This window comes from Sorex araneus, chromosome 8 (assembly GCF_027595985.1).
Source record: "Sorex araneus isolate mSorAra2 chromosome 8, mSorAra2.pri, whole genome shotgun sequence".
NCBI classification, from domain to species: Eukaryota; Metazoa; Chordata; class Mammalia; order Eulipotyphla; family Soricidae; genus Sorex; species Sorex araneus.
This window is the reverse complement of record NC_073309.1, coordinates 20,303,240-20,309,113: the sequence shown is the minus strand read 5'-3', so window position 1 is coordinate 20,309,113 and position 5,874 is coordinate 20,303,240. Positions and strand designations below refer to the sequence as shown.

Below are 5,874 nucleotides of genomic sequence, written 5' to 3'. Positions count from 1 at the left end.
ATGCTCTCTTCCCCAAAAAAGTTAATCCGAGGCTTTCCCTTAATCTGACTCTGCTAATTTGCAAGGTCAGACCTTCCTAGGATACTGAATTTATATTATATAAGTTAATATTGCCTTTCTCTTCTTCTTGTGCCCTTTGAATAATTTACTTTAAAGCTATGACTGTTTTGTATAGACACAAGAAGACAATATTATGTTTTTATAACTTGGGAATTAATTGGCCTCGAATATTCCCTCCTGGGCCTCTGCTTTCTCCTTAAGCCTCAGTTGCCCTCAGTTCCTAGCACCCTAAAGTAGGGTCCCCGACGTGGGACAGGAAGGATCTAGGGCAAGCGGTGAGTTATGTGCTACCCTGGCATCGAGATGGGCCTGGCCAAAGTGCCTAATTCTTAACTATAAGTTAAGAGCTTGATCATAGACAAATGCTGTCATGATCCAATAGTAATTATGAGACTGGGACCCTGCCAGGGATAGGAAAGACTGATCTGGCCTGAGCACTGTAGTCTGAGATTGAGATGGCCCCAGGAGAGCAATTCTATAAGCTTTAATGAATCTCTTACTGTGTCCATACAAAATAATTAATATTATGAATTCTTATATGTTTGCTGGCTGAGGAGAAGAGAAACACATTCATGGGACTCCGCCCTTGGGTGGATCCTCCTGCTGAAAGAGAATTAAGTCCTAGGAGAAGCATCCCCTAAGGGAAAGGAACCTTACCCTATTGATGGTGACCACACCTACGTGTAGGCCCCAACCCCCTGATGCTGTGGAGATTTAACTAGGCTGTAAGAGTGGGTTGGGGGGCCAGATCCACGAGCCAGATCCACGAGCCAGATCCACGGGGCAGATCCACGGGGAGAGATCCAGGAGAGCGGGAGAGAAGCGGAGGGAGAGAATGAAATAAACGGATCGAGCAACCAGTTTGGCCTTCTTCCTTCTTCCTTCCGTCGCTTGCCCTCGACCGACGGCACACACAGCGGTTCTGGGGCACTGGACGCGGGCGGTGAGACAGAGCCGCCCGGAGAGCCCGCGAGTGCACGCGCCCCTCGGCGCTTTTTAGTTTTTTACATGCGGTGTTACATCCCCTGCTAGTGCAGTCACTCAAAGAGAACAGGAAACTCTTCACATTTCCTCAGGTGTACAGGCCACTTGCATTGTTTCTAGCTAGTAGACAGCCCTTACCATTTGTTATTTTAAAATGACATCAGTTAGGGGCAATAGTATAGTATGTAGGGAGTTGCATTGCACATGGCCAATCCAAATTTGACCCCTCAGCTTCGCATTGGGTCCCCCGAGCCCACCAGGAGGGATGCCTTAGTGCAGAGCACTGGGAATTGAGCACTGCTGGGTGTGGTCAAACAACAAAAAAGAAAAAAATGAAATGAGATCAATTAAGGACATTTTATATATTAATTAACTGTGACTTTTTTTGTTTTGTTTCATTTTGAGACCATACCCAGTGGTGCTCAGGGGTTACTCCTGGCTCTGTACTTAAGAATCACTACTGGGCTATGCTCAGGGGACTATAGGAGATGTCAGCAATTGAATCCAGGTTGGCCACATGCAAGGCAAGGGACCTACCTTCTGTAATATCACTGTAACCCTAACTGTGACTTTCAAAAGTCACAAAATGAAGGGATGGTCCTGAATATCTTTATCAGAGTACATTATGTTATATGTGCAAAGTATAGCTTAGTTTAGAGTCACAACCTCTGAGTCATAGATTGCTTTACCAGGGCTAGAAAGGGTGGGAGTAGATCATAGAGAGATGGTTCTAGAATTACGAATGGGATTTTCAAGCTGCTATGTTTGCTAATGGACTGGAGCTATAGCACAGTTGGTAGGGCACGCCACCGACAGGGTTCAATTTCTCATCCCTCTCAGAGAGCCTGGTAAGCTACCAGTGGCATATTTGATATGCCAAAAACAGTAACAACAAGTCTCACAATGGAGACGTTGCTGGTGCCCACTCGAGCAAATCGGTGAACAACGGGACAACAGTGCTACAGTGCTACAGTGCTGTGTGTGCTAATACTATTCAATACATGAATACTAAATTTTAACTGATGTGGATGTTCCTGAAATCAGAACTTGCTAGAAAGAACACTTTTATTTCAAAAGAGTGAGGAATCCATGGCCTGATGTGGTACTGCAGAGAACTCAGTTCAGATCCTTGATACCTCCATTAAAAAGTAGATTATTGATTGCAATAAATGTCTGGAAGGGGCGTGCTAGGCCCGCTGTGACTGGTTGAAAAGTTCTGGGCTGACTTTTGACTGGCTCTCCATTGTCTTTGCTACCTAACCTAGCTACGTTAGGTGGAAATAAAAGCATAGTTTATATGTGTGTTTAATTAAATGCCTTTTTGTGTTGGGGTGAGTGCACAGTATATAGAGGTGGAGGGGTAGAGGGAGACATTTATTTTTAATTTTTTGACCCTGGATGAGACTTTCCGTGCAATTAGATTTCAATTTTTTTGGACCATTCTGAATTTTTCACTTTGTGTTGAGTAATTACACCATACAAGCATAATACAAAGTGATGCATTAACTTGCGGCTCCAAATGAATTGATAGGTGAATTAAAAAATATATTTTTAAAGTAAGATGTTTCCCCTTGGTTGAATACTAGCAAACTAACTGTAAATAAACCTAATGAAGCACTTTATATGAGGTGATGTGATGAAAATTGACAAACTGTATCTTAAAAGCCTTCGTAATAACCATTAATGTTAATATTCTATCTCAACTTTATGAATGAAGACATTGACGACATTGAGCAGTCGGAGTTTAAGTGACTCTCTCCAACTCCTGGAGACCCTTATGGGCAGAACCAGGGGTCCAGCTCTAATCACTTGATTGCAAAGCCATGTTACTGTTATTAATACGTGTCTGTCAAAATGTAGTCCTCAGTGGACCAGCAATGCGGTTCAGTTGTGAAGCACATGTCTTGCACATGTGTGACCTGAGAGCAATCTATGGCACTTAAAAAGTATATATATCCATATATGTGCATATATGTACATGTACATTCATGTTCACATATATGTACACATATCCATATATGTACATATATGTACATATATTGGTGTGTATATATATGTGCATGTTTGTATGGAGAGAGAGAGCCTATGAATTAGCTGTAACAGACTCCACGGTGGTGTGGATTTCTGGTGAGGAAGGTATTTGTAATATTTACAGGCTACTTTGGATTTATCCTCAAAGTACTATAAACTCTTGGAGTAGGATTTTGGAATTAGCATTTGAATCAAATAGCACTGAGAGTTACTCACATTACATCACGTGAGAAATATTTCCACTAATAAAATTTTATTTTGTTTATTTTAAAATTGAATCACAGTTGCAAAGTTGTTTACGATTTGGTTTCAGTCATATAATATTCCAACATCCATCCCTTTACCAGTGTACATTATTTCCCCAGTTTCCCTTCTGCCTTCCTCTGACTCTATGGCCAGCATCTCTCTCTCTCTCTCTCCTTCACTCTCACCCTTGCCCTTTTTCCCTCTCCCTCTCTCTCCCTCTTTCTCACTCTCTCTTACTCTCTCTCCATCCACACCCCTTCTTGAGCATTATGGTTTGCAATACAGATAATGAAAGATTAGCAGGTATATTCCTTTATCTACTTTCAACACTTAGTTTCTGTCCAAAATGTCCAAATCATTTCCAACTATTATTATCATACCCATCCCTTCTCTGTCCTAACTCCTTTCTGCCACCACCACCCCCAAAACACACACACACTTTTGGCATGTTTTCAACCATTGACCATTTATAGAATTTAAAATTGATGTTTAAAATTAAAATTGGGAAAGATACGATTGGTAAAATAAAACCTGACAACTGCTATAACAAGAAGGTACTTCCTCAGGTGGGCTGGGGCAATAGCACAGATGGTAGGGCTATTGCACTCGGTTGACCCAGGTTTGATTCCTCTGCCCCTCTCCAAGAGCCCAGCAAGCTACCAAGAGTGTCTCACCCACACAGCTCACACAGCTGAGCCTGGCAAGCTACCCATGGCATATTTGATATGCCAGAAACAGTAACAATAAGTCTGACAATGGAGATGTTACTGGTGCCCGCTCGAGCAAATCAATGAGCAACGGGATGACAGTGATACAGTGATACTTCCTCAGTTGCACTTAAAGCAACTCTCAAATCTGTATTGCTGAGTGTTCATTGTGATTCTGGGCTAGAGTTTAGGAAACAAATAATGTGACTGGGCAGCATTTTCTATGTTGAGGATTCGGACACTGGAGTTTCTTGCATGCACAGTAAATTTTGGATTTGACATCAAAGGTCTATTTTAAGGCCTTTAAGCTGATTGGGATTTTCTTCATCTTTGTTTAGTTGGTGAAGTTTAATCTAATCTCTATATATTCTATGAAAATATGAATTTTTTGCTTTGGCTTATATAATCACAGTGCTCTGATATAAAGTCCCGAGCTGAACTTGAGCAAACCAAATACATTCCATTTTGTAATGCAATAACCAAGTTTAAATCCGACTGCACTAGGAAATGACCAAGAGTGTAAGGGCAATTTAAAGTCTAATGATCATATCCTCCGCTGTTGATGGAAGTGGCGATGCCTGTTCCCTTAAAGAACTTTCGCCAAGGAAGGCAAAGCAATTGAGTCTGAGCTCCTAAATTAAAAAAAAAAAAAGAAAGAAAAGAAAAAAGTGAAAAAAAAAAACAGAAAAATAAATTATTTTGCTCAGAAAATGTTCTGCAATTGTCCACAAAGGCTGAAATTCTTATTTCCAGTGACTTGACTTTGATCTTCTTTGACCCAATAACAAATCAGGAAAGACAGAGCTCTTTACTGGCGTCATGTTCACTGCATATCCAACAAGTATTTCTTATTGCTCCCTTTTTACTGCAACCAGGAGGGAGCATAAGCTCGTAGCTAGGAGCACCTGTACTGCAAAGACACAGATGAATCAGAACCTTGCTACTTCATACTGTACAAGTAAACTTGAACTGGTCACTCTGGCTTTTCTATTAATCTATAAAGAGTGCCTACCTCTATGAGGTTGTTTTAAATATTAAACAAGATATTATATACAAAATGTTTCATTCAGAGCTTGCTAAACAATATGTGTGGGGTGGGGGGGGTGGGGGTGGTATTTCCATCAGTACTAGGTGGCCATTAGAGAAATGCCCAGGAAGCAAATCTAAGTCCCCTTAAATTGAAGGCATGTGCTCACCACTTGAGTCATATCCCTAGCCGCCTCTGTTCTCATAATTGTTAGTTATTGTTACTAATTAACCATCATTGAAGACATTTCTAAGATTGGGGGAACTGGTTGATGGAATAGGAGAACAGAGTAAAGGTGCTGGTGGTTTCAAAGTTATTAAGCAGATTACTGATACACGAGTGTGTGGCAGTTGTGTTCCTTGTAGGGTAAGAAGAGTCCAGACATCAATTAATTGGCATTTAGAAGCAAACATTTCGTTCTGTGTTTCAGATTTCTCAAAACTTATAAGAATTAACTAGAAGATGGGGTGGGACAGACAGTACAGTAGGTAGGGTGCTTGCCTAGCAAGTGGTTCAGTCTTCATTCCTGGCATCCCCTAGGGTCCCCTGAGCACCATCAAGAGTGATCCTGAGCATCACCAGGCATATCCTCCAAAAAAAAAAAAAAAAAAAAACCAAAAAAAAGAGACCTAGGAAAAAACACCCGGGGAAATGAAGAATTTTATTTTATAGGTGAAAGAGAATGAGAAAATGATTTTTAAACTGAGTAATGGTTTCACCTTTTTGGGCCTTCACTTTTGCCTCTGGAAAATTTTGATTTTCCCACTTTTTATATCCCCACAGAATGGGGGTATAAGCCGAGATAATGAGCAGATTTTT

At 41.0% G+C, this 5,874-nt stretch overlaps 1 non-coding gene across 1 annotated transcript; it reads right to left on the bottom strand.

The window, feature by feature from the left end:
- Window positions 1-2,603: 2,603 nt before the first annotated feature.
- On the bottom strand, window positions 2,604-2,724 carry LOC129406899 (small nucleolar RNA SNORA32). Its single transcript, XR_008631320.1, has one exon. It is a non-coding gene; the product is annotated as a small nucleolar RNA SNORA32 (small nucleolar RNA).
- Window positions 2,725-5,874: the final 3,150 nt, after the last annotated feature.